The sequence below is a fragment of the Rhipicephalus microplus genome, unplaced genomic scaffold, assembly GCF_043290135.1.
Source record: "Rhipicephalus microplus isolate Deutch F79 unplaced genomic scaffold, USDA_Rmic scaffold_22, whole genome shotgun sequence".
Classification (NCBI taxonomy): Eukaryota; Metazoa; Arthropoda; class Arachnida; order Ixodida; family Ixodidae; genus Rhipicephalus; species Rhipicephalus microplus.
Window position 1 is genome coordinate 291332 of NW_027464595.1, and position 17806 is coordinate 309137.

The window sequence follows — 17806 nt, forward strand, 5'->3', positions numbered from 1 at the left end:
CCTGGCATTATGAAGCGCGATTTTGACTTGCGAGAATCCTAGCCAGAAGTAGTCAAAGAACGGCTCGTGAAATGTTAGAAACATTTCCAAAGCCAGTGAGAAAAACTTGAGTGACACTTCCGTTTTGCTGTACGGTGCAAAGGTCGAATTTCTTTCGCGTCTTGTATGCACGTTTTGGAAATAAAAAGGAAACGAAAATGCCCCGAATTCTCTTGACGGTGCGTATGCATAGCTCTTTGATGTAGAAAGCTTTTAATCTACCTATGATGAAAGCAGTTGTTAGTGTGCACCTGTGCGCACCTGTTCAATTTTTGCGTTAGTATGTTGGCAATAGAGTACGATAACGGGGAAACCATTTCGTTCTAGGCCCGAACAGAAGATCTATCTTGTTCAGTATGTGCCTCTGCGGCATCCAGATTGAGGTGAGGAAGTGGGCACTTTAGCCTTCAGAGGTATAGAGTGTGCAAGAAAAAATGGCTTCGGAGGACGGAACGCGAATTGCCAAAATAGTCATGGTTCGCTACATTGCACGAGCTACAAAGCGGGTGCTCTTCGTTGTGCTCCATGAAAAAAAAGAATGGGTCAATGTTACATGGGCGCTCTTTGCTTGGCTGCTCTCTTGCAGCTAGGTAATGCAATGTTTAGTGTGAACTCGGGCCTCCATAAAGCAACATTTCAAGAACCCGAAATTTACACGAGTCATTACTTTTCTAAAATGGCGACAGAGCACCTGTGTATGAGGAGTTCTCGAGGAGATGCCCGCATTGTCACAGCGAGAAAACCGCCAGCCTGCACCGAACGCGCAGCACTGTCACAACTAAATCTGGAAGAGCGGCCTTTGAGAGCCTTTTTTGAACACTCTTTGAGTAGCTGCTGGGAGCACACTCGCGGTATACCAACTGCCCCATTATTCATTGTGTAGTAGGCAGACATTCACCATGCCATCCTTCGTCATTCTTCGGAGAAGCGTGGTACCTGCTGCATGATTGAAAGAAACTTTGTGCATTTTTGGGGGAACTGTGCTTGACGACAATGAAAAATTATGGCAGAAGCATTTGTAATCCCGCAAATCTTCTGCCTCCGTGGGCATGCGCCACAGTTACAATGTGAACAAGATCGAGCTGTTGTAAAGATATGGAGCGTTCCACCACCCTCTCGTTGCGCAATTTGCATTATGGGACACCTTATTGTTTCTTTGGTGTTCGAAAACACTTTATTGCTCATAATAATACGATTCATTTCCTTTCATCAAGCCTGCCTAAAGGCAGTTTGCAAAATAGTTGCGAGCACTAGCGTGGCTGAGTGATAGAATAGCGGGCTGGCGTGCAGGGAACGGGGGTTTGAACCTCATTGTGTCCTTTTTCATTTACCGAGTTTTTCTACTATTTCGTGCTATAGTGGTTACGGACACTGGCAGCGGTGGTGGTGCCGAAACACTAGCCATGTTGTGATTTCATAATATATTTCTCTGTAAAAGGCGAACGTGGTTTAGGGAATGCGACCACTCGCTATTTAACAAACCCCTGTTTGATTTCCTATACCTATTTGCAATATCGATGGGGTCAAAGCGCACGCAAGTTAACGCGAATGCAAGCATGACAGGACATTTTATTATGTGTATTTGGAAGTGTCATTCTAAAAAGCTGCATTAGAATATCTAATTCCTTCAGTTGTCTTTCTCTGCACAGTAACCTTCTTCATGTTTATCAGGATATTCAGGTGCTTATAAGTTAGAGGAAGCCCCTATAAACAACACGAAGGTATTGCGGACCGGAAAAGAAAATGCATATTGACCCAGAAAACGATAAGAATGATGTGACACGCTTAGAATGCTCCCTAAATTTATAAATAGAATGGACTCTCTTGTACTAAGATGCTATTGTAATGAACCAGTGTTCAACATCAGTTAAGTCTCTTGTGCAAAAAAAGTGAGTGCTTTCTGGATAGATAGATAGATAGATAGATATAGATAGATAAATAGATAGATAGATAGATAGATAGATAGATAGATAGATAGATAGATAGATAGATAGATAGATAGATAGATAGATAGATAGACAGACATTTGTCGCGGAGGTGATTGCCTGCTGCGCTTCTCTATAGTCTGGTATTGGCCTCTTCAAAGTTGTACCGGACTATAGGCGGATCGATACAGTGCCTGCTGAATTAGGTCGTGAGAGCAGAAACTGCAGCAAAAAAGTGACTAGGACTGAAAAAATTTCTTTGACGACACTTACAGAAAGAGAAATAGAGAGATGAGTTCGACTCACTTTCTTCGCGTTTACTTCGCCTGTGCTGCTGCGATACGAGTTCAAGTGCCTGACAGCGAGGTTCCCCGTTCTACGCACAGAGAACACCGAACGTTTGCAAGTTGATTATTTTTCCGCATAAGAAACTCCGTACGCTTTTCATTTTCCCGCAAGGAGTGACAGTGCTTCCTTGACGTACTAAGCAACTCTTTACGTTAGCGTGCCGAAAGGAATAAGGAGTCTGGCATGCTAGCCGGCGTGGGAAAGGCGTCGCTCGAGTGATCAGAGCCCTAATAAAGCGGCCCCAAAAGGTTAATTAAGAAAAAGGTAAGAAAGGACGTGGCTCAGTTTTTCTCCCTTGGGTAAGTAAGTCAAAAGAACTTGTCCTTTCTTTCACGCCATCGGGCTCTGTTATCGTCTTCCGCGGTTGTCCTGACCTAAGAAAGAAGGTTATTTTGCTGATAGATCTTTATCTTAGGTGAACAAGTGCGAATACACAAAACTAGAACATCCAGTGAGTTGGTGCACGGCTATTCCTCAACATTATCTGGCAGACTAAGTAGCGGCTTTGTGACCGCATAGCTTGTTGTCAAAGATATGTAGCTATCATTAGTCGCTTAATGAGATCTATCTAATAAATATTATGACTGGTGGCTGTTGCTATAAATAATGGCAGTGATTCTCCCATATGTTATGTTGCTCTACCTGTACTGGGTGCGTGACTTTATCTTCGCATTGGCATCGTCTGTGCGAAAGCGTATGAGTATGGGAACATGGTCAATTCGGATGCAGTTGTCCAGCCTCTTCCACTGAAATAGCTGAGAACGGGTGCTCCAGGTAAGGTCTGGTGGTGTGTCTGCGTATAGTGAACTGTCCGTCTCAGCCGCGCGTGTGTTTCCTGCGTATTCAGAAGCGCAGTGCCAGATTTCGAAGCATGCTGCCTGATGCGCAAGCAGCGACGGCTGCATTGAGTGAGTTGCCTGCATGCGACTAGCTGAAAATTGAAGTTTTAAAACAACAGTATAGCACCTTGAGGATGAATCTTCCTAAGGTGCGAAATGAAGCTGAGATCGACCGACACCATTTTGGATTCATTCCTGGTGTATTCAAGAACAATGTATTAAGACAGAAGACTTGTAATGACGCAATGAGACTTCCAGCCCGGAACCGACAACAATAAGAGCAGTTCTGCGCCACGTTTACACATCTAACTGCACGTTCATAGCTCCATGTTGCACCTGCAATGCGGTCTTCGTAGATAAAGCTGGTCGTTGAGGCTGTGCGCAGCCGCCACAGCTCACTGTATTGAGCACAGGGCCCTTGTCTTCTTGAAGGTATTAACCGATGGACTGGTGTCGCCTGTCTTGCTGGAAATCAAGTTGTCCTTTCAGACATCTTGCTACGAATCAAACTGCAACTCCGTTGCCGTTCGATTGGCGTTGATTTTGAAAAGCTAACCGTGGTAAAGCTTTGTTTCATGAGGAGCGACGGAGTTGACGGTACCATAGGTGTGCGCATCACAAGTGCCCCTGTGAAGTTGTGCCAAGAAGCAGCATGTCGAAAAGCATGAGGCGATTTATAGTAGTTTGGACGCATATTTCAATGGATCGGCTAGGAAGCTGTTTGTAAGGTCTGGCGTAGCAGGCCAGGGGGGGGGGGGCAGTCCTCTTTGTCGCAAAGGGTGCGCTTCCTAAAGAGCCGATTCTCAGAAGATGATAATCCCGGCGTAAGGACGCCCGTTCTGTTAAGAAGACCGTGGTCGGTCGCCGCTTTTACCAACCAGCTAGGTTGTCCCCGACCAGCGGAGTGCCGGCGAGCGACGTGAGGACATCCGGTGTATCGACTCCATCCATCTGGATAAGAGTCCGTGGGACGGCTGTCCCGCTGGACAGCCTGATCATCTTGCAGTAATTGTATGGGCCCGCAGCCGAAATGGTGTCACCATCATGTGTGTCCACACAGTTCGCGAAACATCGTGTGCAGGTCGGTCCTTTCGTCTCTCTCTCTCGGACCGAGGGGTCGAGTGCTTGAATAAGAAAGCGAGAGGAGAGGACTGCAACAAGTGTGTTTAGTCTGTCCAATAAACGTACTAAATTGTTATGATTGGTCGTGAGGAGAATCGGGAAGGTCAACCGAGATGTTAAAACCTGGCTCCCGTTTCCTCCCAGTCGTTCTGGTCACAGTAAACAGTGCTCTGCACTATCGGCTCTGCCGAGGCAACATGCGACCGTTCCAACGATGAAGAGTCTTGTAAATTCGTACACAAGTTCCTCTACATAAAGTCGAGTTATTGAAACGTATTGAAAGGTGCTGGTCTCCACCCTTTAAAAGCAGCAGCAGTCACAACAAGACAAGACGGACACCATGCAACCATCATTCCACTTCCTTCTATAGCAACAGCCGCTACGCAGTTGAGAGAGCTATGCTAAAGGGAACAGAGGGAGTGGGTAAAAGGTTGACTTTTCCTCTGTTCAATCTTTCATGGGTGGATTTCGCTATTAAAGCCATACGGTATTCTTGTTGCCGCTATAGAGTTCTTGGAGTGTCCTTGAGGCGGGATGATGAGAATGGTCAATGGCAATCGAAAGCCCACACTGACTAAGCTACGTTCCTTTGAGTATGCTTCAACCCTCCACCCTAGGAAGGCTGCAGCATGCAGGTGTTGAGCATGAGGGATGCGTTATATGTAATGCCTTTACTAGAACCAGTTAGCTGCCCGTTCGCTTGTTCAGCTACATCCATGACGTAGATGATCCCGCTGTCTTCTGACTGGGCAGCTAGAGGGGGTTGGTGGCACGGTGTAATAACGGTGGCCTGTTGGTTTGATTATCGGACAAAAAAACCTTGTGTCCCGAAAAGGTGGCGCTGATGCTCCTGCATGTTTCCTTTCTGACGTGGCCTTTTGACAGCCGGCTTGCGTTCTTGTTCAATTTCTCGTTTACTTTTGTCTTTCTGGAACACATGGAACACAATGCTCTGGCTTTTCTTGAACTCTTTATGTTGCCACAGACCGCATGTCGAGAATTTCTAATAATTGTTTTTTATTTATAGTGTCACGGGGTCATGACGTGGCCGAAGACAGGATAGTTTGTGTTGGGATTTAACTGTTTGTTTGGGCGAACCTGTGCCTGGTAAACAGAAAGTTCGATTACAGTAGCAGTCTTGCACAGATAGCAATGAACGGAGCGTCGGCCGTCGATACACTACTGACAAGCGGCGAAGTGCGTCGGCATTCATACTCTTGCCATCGAATGTTCTAGCGTTATCGCTGGCGGTGGCGTAGGTTCTAGAATAATCAGTGCAGTTCGTAGAGTGGGCGCGATCTTATCGAAACGATTCACTTAAGTCCGGAAGCTTCTCGAAAACTGCAGGCGCGGGTTGCGCTGAGAATTGTGTAGTGTTTTGTGGCGATAACAAAACTTGAAAAATGGAACGTGGCGTTGCCCCAGTCAATAAAGGCATCGTTCCGATGCTTTAATAAAAGTTAAATGTACAACAATAATGCAAGAAAGTACAGTGAATAAATTACAATACAATATTGATACAAAAAACACTGTTTCAGTTTGTTAACGCACAGGAAACGGCTTGAGGCACGTGACATGGACGACTTCAGGTCGCGATCAGCGTCGTTAAGAGTTCGTGATACCGTCGGGGACAACCTCGTAACTAAGTGGGCCGAGACGCCGAAGCATCCTGTATGGTCCGAAGTACCGTCGCAGAAGCTTTTCACTTAGTCTATGTCGGCGTATCGGCGTCCTCACCCAAACACGTTCACCGGGCTGGTGTTCCACGAAGCGTCGTTGAAGATTGTAACGGTGGCTGTCGGTCGTCTGTTGACTCTTGATACAGAGACGCGCGAGTTGTCGGGCTTTTTCGGTGCATTGAAGTACTCACTCACATCGAGTTTTTCTTCGTCGGTGATGATGGGTAACATGGCATCGAGCGTCGTTGCCGGGCTCCTTCCTTAGACCAATTTGATTGATTGATTTGTGGGGTTTAACGTCCCAAAACCACCATTCGATTATGAGAGACACCGTAGTGGAGGACTCCGGAAATTTTGACCACCTGGGGTTCTTTAACGTGCACCCAAATCTGAGTACACGGGCCTACAACATTTCCGTCTTCATCGTAAATGCAGCCGCCGCAGCCGGGAATCGAACCCGCGACCTGCGGGTCAGCAGCCGAGTACATTAGCCACTAGACCACCGCGGCGGGGCCCGTAGACCAATTTGTATGGAGATATCTGCGTCATGTCTTGCACCGCCGTGTTGTATGCGAAGGACACGTACGGAAGAATGGTGTCCCACGTCTTGTGTTCGACATCGACGTACATTGCCAGCATGTCGGCGATTGTCTTGTTTAGCCGCTCGGTGAGGCCGTTGGTCTGTGGGTGGTACGCTGTCGTCCGGTGGTGGTTTGTCTGGCTGTATGCCAAGATCGCCTGAGTTAGGTCAGCAGTAAATGCTGTTCCTCTGTCGGTGATAAGGACCTCCGGAGCGATATGACGTAGAACGATATTTTCGACGAAGAAATAAGCTACATCGGATGCACTGCCTTTTTGCAGGGTTTTTGCTTCGGCGTAGTGGGTGAGGTAGTCTGTAGCTACCACGATCCACTTGTTTCCGAAGGCCGACGTCGAGAACAGCCCCAGTAGGTTCATACCAATCTCCTGGAAAGGTCGGCGAGGTGGTTTAATTGGCTGCAGAAGTCCCGCTGGCCTTGTCGGTGGTGTCTTGCGTCACTGACAGTCCCGGCATGTCCTCGCATAACGAGTGACGTCGGTAGTAAGACGTGGCCAATATTACCTTTCTTGTATCCTCGCGATCATGCGAGAAACACCGAGGTGCCCTGCTGTAGGATTGTCGTGCAGGGCCGGCAGGAGTTCCGGTCAGAGAGCTGAAGGCACCAAAATGAGGTACTTGGCTTGAAGCGGTGAAAAGTTTTTCTTTTCGAGAAGACCATTGCGCAGGAAGAACGACGCAAGTGCGCGCTTGAATACCTTCGGGACTTCGGCAGCCCTGCCTTCGAGGTATTCTAGTAGGACCTCAAGTTCCGGGTCAGCCCGCTGTCGTTCAACGAAGTCGTCGGTACTTATCGACCCCAAGAAGTAGTCGTCATCCGGGTCGTCGGGTGGTGGTTGGTCGACAGGCGCACGAGATAGACATTAGACATCAAAGTGTTCCTTGCCGGACTTGTAAACGACGGTAATGTCGTATTCTTAAAGTCTCAGGCTGCATCGTGCGAGGCGACCTGAAGGGTCCTTCAAGGTGGCTAGCAAACACAACGCGTGGTTGTCGCTCACAACTTTGAATGGCCTGCCATAGAGGTAGGGGCGAAATTTCGACGTAGCCCAGATGATGGCGAAGCACTCCTTTTCTTTTGTGGAATAATTGGCTTCTGCTTTAGATAGCGATCGGCTGGCGTAACTAATAACCATTTCAAGTCTGTCAGCCCTCTGCACAAGAACGGTGCCAAGACCTACGCTGCTTGCGTCAGTGTGTATTTCTGTTTCGGCGAATTCGTCGAAATTAGCAAGTAACGGAGACGTCTGGAGGCGATGTTTAGGCTCCTGGAAAGCGTGTTCCTGCGGCGTTTCCTACTTGAACTCCACGTGGGCCTTGGTAAGGTCTGTGAGTGGATCAGCAATGTTGGCGAAGTGTTTCACAAACCAATTATACTAGGTGCACATGCCCAGAAATCGGCGCACCGCCTTCTTGTCAGTGGGCAGCCGGAAGTCGGCGATGGCGGCTGTTTTCCGTGGATCGGGACGAACTCCAGAATTGGTATTCACGTGCCCCAGAAACAAGAGCTCCTCGTACATATATATGCACTTATATGGCTTGAGTGTGAGTCCGGACGTCTTGATGGCTTGAAGTACAGCTTCAAGGCGCCGAAGATGCTCGTCGAAACTCGAGGAAAACACGACTACGTCGTCCAAGTACACAAGGCAAGTCTGACACTTCAATCCTGCCAGTACTGTATCCATACGCGTTGAAAAGTTGCAGGTGCTCAACAAAGGCGAAGGGCATCACCTTAAACTTGAAGATGCTGTCTGGTGTTATAAAAGCCGTCTTCTCTCGGTCTCTTTCTTCGACTTCTATTTGCCAATAGCCAGTCATGAGGTTCATTGACTTAATGTACTTGGCGTTATGGAGTCGATCAAGTGCGTCGTCTATTCGTGGGAGAAGAAACACGTCCTTTCTTGTGATTTTGCTCAGTCGGCGATAATCGACGCAGAAACGTAGGGTCCCATCCTTTTTCTTCACTAACACCACGGGGGATGCCCATGGGCTCTTGGACGGCTGTATAATGTCATCCCGCAGCATTTCATCAACTTGTCTCTTCATGGCCTCACGTTCTCGCGTCGAAACCCTGTACGGACTCTGACGGAGTGGTCTGGCATTTTCTTCGGTTATGATGCGATGTTTCGTGATTGGGGTCTGCCGAATTTTCGATGACGACGAAAAGCAATCTTCGTATTGCAGGAGCAGGGCCTTGAGCTGTTCTTGCTTATCGTTCGGAAGTCTGGGATTGACGTCGAAAGTTGTGGGAGGGGCTTGGTTCCTCTGAGCAGGTTCCGCAGAATCGGCAAGGGCGAAAGGACTGATGGCGTCCACAATTTCTTCGATGTATGCGACCGTTGTTCCTTTGTTCACATGTATGTACTCATTGCTGAAATTCGTGAGCATAATCGTTGCTTTGCCTCCCCACAGCTCTGCAATTCCTCTTGTGACGCAAATATTTCGGGTGACCAACAGATGCTGACTGGCTTAAACGACGCCTTCCAAGTCAGGTAATTTAGGAGGGCCGACTGAAATAATGACGCTGGAGCGAGGCGAAATGGTGACTTTTCTTCCGGGACATTCAAGGCATGGTTTCCTGATGGCGTGTGCGGCGGTAGAGCTTCTTCTATGGATAAGGTTATCGTTTTTGTTCTTAGGTTGATGACAGCACCATGGAGGCATAAGAAGTCCATGCAAAGGATGACATCTCTCGAGCAACGCTGTAGGACTACGAAGTTTGTAGGATAAATACGGCCGTTAATGGTGACTCTCGCTGTGCAGACTCCTGCAGGCGTTACGAGATGACCTCCGGCTGTGCGGATTTCAGGGCCTTTCCAAGCTGTCCTAACTTTCTTTAACTTTGCGGTGAACGACCCACTGATGACAGAATAGTCGGCTCCAGTATCGACGGGAGCAGTCACACTGTGGCCGTCGATAAGAACGTCGAAGTCGCTAGTTTGCCGTCTCGCATTACAGTTAGGGCGTGGCGTCGAGTCACGGCTGCGTCGGCTTGTTCCGCTGCTTCCATGTTGCGTCGTCCGGCCACCTTCGGTAAGTGAGCTTTTGCCTTCAGGGCTTTGCCTGGTTGGTGTTCAAAAAGCTCCGTCGCGGCGGCGTCGTTGTCGGAGGATCTTCAGTAGTTCGTCGCACAGCAACCGCACCTCCATCGGTTGCTGCCCTTAGTTTCCCGGATACGGGCTAAGAGACCGGCCCCGCGTTGGGCCAGAGTACTGCCGGAGGTGCGGTGACATGCGGCGGCTGGGCGACGGCGAACGGGAAGGACTTCGTGGTGTCCAGTGAGTTCCTGCGAGGTAGTCGGCGATGTCACGTGGCCGATCTCCTGGCTGCGGACGCGGTGCATTAACGGCGAAGCCACGCAGTCCCATCTTTCGTTACTGGCCACGGCGGTATGTGTGCCCGGCCTCGCCGATTTGGTAGCAAAGCGGGCGGTTGTCAGGTGCACGCCAAATTTCCGTTTTCCTCGGCGCACTGCGCTGGCCCGCTGGCGAACGGTAGGACGTCGGTGTGGGTGGTAGCGCCGGTGGCGGCGGGGGCGTCTGGCGACGGAAGTGCGACGGGGCGGCGTTGCGGCGTTGACGGGGAGGGGCGTTGTGGCGGACTGCAGCGGCGTAGCTCACATTTTCTCGCTCGGGCAGCGGTGTTTGGGGAATTCGAAACGATTGCCGAACTACTTCTCGCACAATGTCGGTGATCGAATCCACTTGAGGCTTGCGCAGCTGTTCACGCACGATTGCTCGTATTTTTTCACACAGGTCTTCGGGGTCACTGGCTTGAGCAGCAGCATGATCTGGAGTCAGGCGACGATTATACTGTCTGGTGCTAATGTCCAGGGTTTTTTCGATAGTGGTCGCCTCGGATACAAATTCTTAGACGGTGTTCGGTAGATTCCTCATTAGTCCGCGAAGAGCTCCTATTTGACCACTGGCATGAGGAAATGAACTTTCTTCTCCTCAAGCATGTCTGGGTCAGCGTGACAGAATAAGCGGGTCATCTCTTCTGTGAAAATGGCAACCTTTCCATTTCGGTAGCTGAACCCGGGTTTCCTGTAGAGCAGTGGCCTTCTCTTTGCGAGCAACGCTCGCGAACGTTTGCAGGAATGCGCCGCAGAAGACATCCCACGTTCGGTGCGTGGACTCCCGATTCTCGAGCCAGGTCCTTGCGGTGTCTTCCAGGTAGAAGTACACACGACGGAGCTTTTCTTCGTTGTCGCAGTCTTTGAGGGCGGCCACGTGGTCGTATATTTCTAGCGAGGTTTCTGGGTCTTCAAACGATGGTCCATGGAACGTTGGTGGTTCCCTGGGTTGATGAATGACGATCGTGGGCTGGGACGCTGCGGTTGTCATTGTCACTGCAGTCGAGGTCATGGCCTTGGTCTTCCGCGCCTTGTCTTGTAGAAGCCCGTACTCCGATGGGAGACCTTGCTGTCGGCGGCTTGTTCGCTTCTCTTGGTTGGCGTCGGTGTCTTCTCCGTGACGTGGGCTGGGTTCACGGCTTGACGGGGGCGTCCGGTACATGAACGAAGCAGCACCTCCACCAGATGGGAAGGGTCGTGACGTGGCCAAAAACAGAATACTTTGTGTTGGGATTCACCTGTTTATTTGGGCGAATCTGTGCCCGGTGAACTAAAAGTCCGATTACAAGCGCAGTCTTGCACAGATAGCAATGAACGAGCGTCGGCCGTCGATCAACTACTGACAAGCGGCGAAGTGCGTCGGCATTTATATTCTGGCCATCGAATGTTCTAACGTTATCGCTGGTGGTGCTCCACTGCACAGATTATCCAGAATAATCTGTGCAGTTCACAGAGTGGGCGTGATCTTATCGAAACAGTCTACTAAAGTCCGGAAGCTTCTCGAAAACTGCCGGCGTGGTTTGCGCTGAGAATTGTGTAGTGTTTTGTGGCGATAACAAACTTGAGAAATGGAACGCGGCAATAGTATACTGCAATCACAAAGGATTATGCAGGTGGGAAATTATACAGTTGCAAGTTTACAAGCATAGTAGGAGTCGTAGGGCACACACGCTACAAGAAAATGAAACGAAGCAAACCTATCAAAATATCTTGAGGTATTACGTAAACAAGAACCCAGTGCGATCTGACTAGACAACAAAGTAAAAAAAAAATTATAGTTCGCAGTATACATGAACGCGTAAGTAGGATAAAAAAAAAACAACCGCACTCTTCCGCTCTTAATACGCCCATTATTGATTGCAAAACATATAGTAGCTGGCAGTCGTAGAGAAAATACAAGCAAAAAGCTCTCCCCGAAATAATTGGGGCGTGTGAATAGAGTATATGCAATTTATGAAGTAACACTGCATTAAAAAGAACAGTGGAAAATTACAAAATACAAAAATGAAAGCGAAGATAAAGCAGATAGAAAATGCCACATGAACATTCTGTAGTTTACTGCACTTCAAGATGGGTAAGTAGCGCACTTTGAAGTATACAGTCCACCGCAGAAGTATACGGACCACGCGAGTTGATTGATTGATATGTGGGGTTTAACGTCCCAAAACCACTATATGATTATGAGAGACGCCGTAGTGGAGGGCTCCGGAAATTTAGACCACCTGGGGTTCTTTAACGTGCACCCAAATCTGAGCACACGGGCCTACAACAATTCCGCCTACATCGGAAATGCAGCCGCCGCAGCCGGGATTCGAACCCGCGCCCTGCGGGTCAGCAGCCGAGTACCTTAGCCACTAGACCACCGCGGCGGGGCCGGACCACGCGAGTGCACAGCCGAAAGCCTCTTCACGACATTTCAGCCATGTGAGCAGCGTTTCCCCTAATCAATGGCCTGTCCCTTTTCTGACTGGGTACAAAAAATTTTTACCTTTCGCTTTTCGACGCGACGCGCTTTTGGCATCTGCGTCTACTAGCTTCTGCCTGGACAGCTGTCGATGAGCATAACTGTTATCCGCCAACATCATTATCACAAATTGGCCCCTATCGAACAGAACGCCATTTGATGCACGCCGTGATAGTTTTGATCCTCCTATAAAAACAGCAATGTGAAGGTCATACTGCAGTCAAGCGCTTCTCGTGAAAACTGCGAACAATGACCTGAGCGGCAGTAGAAAACAAAGACCGGTGAGTAAGAAGACCCGTATCCAGCCCAGAACAGCGGTCGACAGTAGATGACGCACCGTTAGGTGGCGTAGACCGGCAGTTTGGCACGTGCGCAAGTATTCCGCAAACATTTGTGGTCGAATGTAGGAGCAGATTCAAAAGAAGCAATATTTTCACGTAGCGAAGTCTAATCGAAGATGGCTCGTGGAAAAAAAGAGTACTTGAAGAGATAATGCGCGTTTATTAGGCAAGTAGATTATGTACATTTCGATGTCTCGGCGTGCACGACAAAAATGACTGAGGATACACATGCGCATTCGTTAAGTCCGTTGTTATAAAGCAAAAATAAAAAATTAAATCTTGATATTTTTCTGCACTGCTCTAAAGTTATAATCTGATTTGCAAAAATTTGAAATGAAGGTGAATATGTTCTTTTAAATTTTTAAATATGAGGCGTACTGCCCACCTCTGTACCACCACAAAGCTATTCTTTTCTTTTTTTTTGTAGCCGGGATGCCAAACTGCGCTTGCGTATTCAACTTTAAGGCAAACATAGGTATTGTAGGCGAGAAACTATGTATTGGGGTTTGCGTTCCTAAGTATTCGGGCAACACTCCTGATGCCCTATCTTCTGGAACATGTAAGAAACAGCCACTGTTTCACGATACGGAAAAACACGTATACTAAATTATTTCAAGATGACCTTATTGGTAAGCTGTTACCTTCAAATGAGACCATGGCAATGCCTTTGTCAAAGTGGGCGTGCCTGCAGGATTTAGTACTTGTGGCAGTGCAATGACTTCATGAGTTCGTGAGAAGTCATGTCTCCAGCATTTCAAATAATGCATCTGATTTGATTGCGATTACCCGCTTCGTAAGCTTCAAATTTCACTTCCTTTCCGCCGATTGGCAGAGACGCTACCACGAAAAGGGCGTTGCACATCTCCGGTGCGGCCGTGTCGACTGCGAGCAGCTTGCTATGACCTAAATTCCTCAACTTCGGCAGTGGGCAATGCTCACAGACATTGAGATGAGCCTAAATGCGGTGAGCAAATAATCTAACCAATCGTATGAACAGCTCATCCTTGATACGGCACTTCGGCTGCAGGGTGACGGTGCACTGATAAACATGCGGGGCAAATGAGCAGCGTGTCATCGCGACCACCACACAGCACTGCTGGTTACGGCGATAGTCCATTGGTACCCAACGTTCATTTTTGTTTTGGTAACGAGTGGAAGTAGGGAGCGTGAGACGTGCGCTTCTCGCGCTAAATCACCCCTCGCCGTGCTAGTGTGCTGTCAGTCCGGCGTCGACAAGAGTGAGCGTCGCACAGGTTCCTTTTCATTCGGTGCGGTAAAAACTGTGCTAGTTTGATAAGAATTGTCAGACTTACCTTCAGTGCTATTTTTGGCCTCGAGCTCCCAAAGCGAGGCGGATGTGTTGCTGTCTGGTAGTAGCAGTACTCTTGATGGCATGGTAACGGCAGCCGAGTTCTTACGTGAAGTCGGCCGTGTCACTGAGACACTTAGGTTGCAAGCCTGTGGATTCGTATTTTCAAGTAGTGACACATCAGTGGCGAGCACAGCGGGCTCCGGAGCGGCCATGAAAGCAAAAACTTTTGCCGGGTAGATATTAGAAGCAATAGCCGCTGGCAGCAAGCCAGGATGCTATGCCACCTACGAGCTCAGGAAACGATGCCGCAGATATCAGCTGCTGAAGCTGGTAGATAAAGAGCGAACAAGAAGCTAGCGCAGCAACACCTGCGCCGATGGCTTGAAAGCTAAGCACCGTCCAAGTAGTTGGTATCATCGGAACAGACTCAAGCCACTTGCTCTCACATCTGACGTTGGCAGATAAAAAAGGGATATTTTCAGGTGAGCAGCTTGATTGCTATCCGGGGCTTAACGTCCCCAAACCACCAAATGATTATGAGAGACGCCGTAGTAGAAAGCTTCGAAAATTTCGACCACCTGGGGTTCTTTAGCGTGTATAAAATTCTGAGTACATGGGCCTACAACATTTCCGCCTCCATAGAAAATGAAGCCGCCGCAACCAGGATTCGATTCTGCGACCTTCAGGTCAACTGCCGAGTATCTTAGTCGCTATACCACCTTCAAGTGAGCAGCTTGCAGCGTAGTATCCTTTCGTCTGGCAGACAGGTTTGACAGCTGCTATGTTGGCCGTGAAACACTTTCTTGTTTTTTCGAGAATTCAGAAATGTTTACCTTTTAGGGGCGAAGCTCCTTAGGGCGTGGGCTGTGCGTCTCTGTAGTCTGTATGTAGCCACCTCTAGTTTAGTTCTTGCAGTGTTCACTAGATGGCGGTAAAGTCCCCTGTATGTAGCCACCTCTAGTTTAGTTCTTGCAGTGTTCACTAGATGGCGGTACCGTCTCCTGTATGTAGCCACCTCTCGTTTAGTTCTTGTAGTGTTTACTAGATGGTGGTACTTGTAGCTGATGATGAAAAGATGCAAGATGTTATAAACTAGAAAGCGGTACTTGTAGTTGATGAAAGACGCGAGATCTTATAAAATAGGAATGATGTCACATATGGCGCGTGTCATTGGTTGAAGGCAATCGTTCGATTTAGTGCGGCGACGTACGCTAGGGGGAGCGATGTAATAAAATCGAGTGGGCAAAATGTACAGAGGATTCATGGTTTACCAGGTTTACCTCCGGAGCTTCGCCCACTCATCATCATTCACTTCGTGGATATGGCGGAATTTTTCATTTCTCATCTTTTTGCCTTAATTAGACCAACTGCTCTTAAATGGGGGCCTACCCTGAGTGTTGAATAGTTCATAGAGCTTACACACCTGTGCCTTTAGGGCACTTCATGGCATGCAAACGCGACAAAGAATGCCTACATAGATTTTGCAATTCGCCCTTGTTCATCGTATCTTGTATATTCCTCGATGACTTGATAGATCACTCAAATAGGGCGCATGAATTCGTCCAGTGCGCGTGGAGACGGCAGTCTAATGTGCAAAAAATATTTTATTCGATCAATCAAACTTATTTCCTTTCGATAGGGGGATTATGGTACTAAAAGCGCGACAGAGTCCTGCCCCCGTTACAGGTTGGCGGACACTTGAAAAAATGGCAGATCCCACGTACAGTGGGAACCGATAATATGCGAAGCACAAATGAGGAATGTTAATATCTCACTTTAATATCAACACAACGTTACGAGGCGGAAGTCAATTATGCTTTATATGACTTCCATGTCATAGTTATCATATTTGCATGGGCCATTTACTTTCGGCTTCTGTTGAGGTCACTCAATACCAAGCTTGGTATATGTGGAGCTAGCGAAACGGCGGTGAGCGCTCTATGATAGTAGCATGTAGTCATGTTTTAGATGACACACATATTATGATTCTCATTTTCGGACATGTCATTTACATTATCCACCCATTCACGTCACGAAATACCAAAGTTGTTGTATGTAGAGCTTTGAATTGGCCGCGAGCACGCTAAGAGCGTAGCATTTAGTTATGCTTTACATGACACGCATATCATGATTATCATGTTTGGACGTGTCATTTACCCTTGTCGTCAATTCACATCACGTGATCTCAAGTTTGCTCTATGTGGAGCTGTTGAAACAGCCGCCAGCGCACCATGAGCGTGGCATGTTGTCACGTTCTTACATGGCACGCGTGTCATAATTATGCTTGTACAAGTCACATACCTTCCTCATCCATTGACGTCCCAGAACTCCATATTTGGTTTATGTGGAGCTAGCGAAACTGCCGCGAGCGCATCATAAAGGACCTTATATAATCCGAGGTAACGTTGACGAGCACGCACGCAGGTCACAGCAACGCTGCGCTAGTGAAACGGACGGCAGGTGTAACCGGCGTGACAAGTGTCTGTCGGCGCGGCCCGGCGGCAAACGGGCGATATCTGTAACATGCTGCATTTCGCACCCATGACGTTACCCAGCTCTACACCGACAGCACTGCGTCTGCCTCTCTTTGTGATGGAGGGACGCCGGGCGTGCCGAAGCGCGCGTGCGCCCAAGCAACGCAGCACGGCGTGCACCTGCAGGTACAGTGTCTAGAAATATAGTGCCTAGTGTGCTGAGCGCGGGCTAGGAGATGGCCCCGCAGCTGATGACTGCCTGCGGCGCCCGCATGGTGCGCTGCTGTGTGAGTGGGTGCAATTGCGTTCAATCCTTGCTCTCCGCAAGCGCTGTGAAGATTTCAGGAGGCCGAGCTGTGCGAGGCCAACTATTATTTCCCTGCGTTTTCGAAGTGGTATTTACATAATGCTTTATAAGAACTACTGCATTGCTTTCACAGTACTGGCGCTTTCCAATACCAAATGAGGAATATTTTGCGACATACATATCGCCATCAGCTACTGCCCACAAAAAACAACAAAAAACTGGCAGATTCCACGTAACTTGGGAATCAATGCTATGCAAGGTGACTCTGTTGTAATTTTCTGAAGTTAAACATTATGAAGTGGTGGTAGATATATGCTAGAAATTGGATAGTCAACACTGGAACCAGCATTGGCGTTTCGCGAACGTTTGCCTCTTCTTACAAACTATTTCGAAGACCTGGCGTAGCTCTGTAGTATAATAATTGGTTTCCACGCAGATTGCTTGGCTTTGATTTCGATGCTAGGACACAAACGTTTATTATTTTTATTCGTAGAGTCAACGTTGCCAATGCCAGCTTAACTCTCACGCGTTAAATGAATATGCGGCGAGAAGAGTTTGATGGCGTACGTGACGGGATTGTGAAATCATTCATGTCAGGACCAGCGAGTCATATTTATGAAACGTGTTGGGGCACGTTCGTATGGACGCACGTACGTATGGCGACACACGTGATACAAACAGCTTCTTCGCATCTAAGAATGTTTTAGTCATTAGTAGAACAATGGCCGTATGCTAGGAGCAATACGTCACGGGAGCACATTAATTCTGTCGACATGCGCCCCTCTATATTACCAATGGCCATTACTCGATTAACTCATTCGAAAGAGATCCTCTACCGTAAATACATACCGGGTAAACAGAGTTGAAAGGAACACCCTCAGCAAACAAAGGTCCGTTCCAGCTGCATGCATACGAATGTCCTGAATGCATACTTATGTCCTGTATCGGCACGCGTTTGAGCTGCGGAGCTTTAGTTTCGAGTCACGTTGCGTTGTATCTTATG

General features: G+C 48.3%; 1 long non-coding RNA gene across 1 annotated transcript in view; it reads right to left on the reverse strand.

Moving 5' to 3' along the window:
• The window catches only part of LOC119181224 (uncharacterized), a 31792-nt gene extending 17505 nt beyond the window's left edge, over positions 1-14287 (reverse strand). Inside the window, exon 1 of the long non-coding RNA XR_005111169.2 lies at positions 14024-14287. This is a non-coding gene — a long non-coding RNA (uncharacterized LOC119181224). The remainder of the gene's footprint in view (positions 1-14023) is intronic.
• Between the last annotated feature and the right edge of the window lie 3519 nt (positions 14288-17806).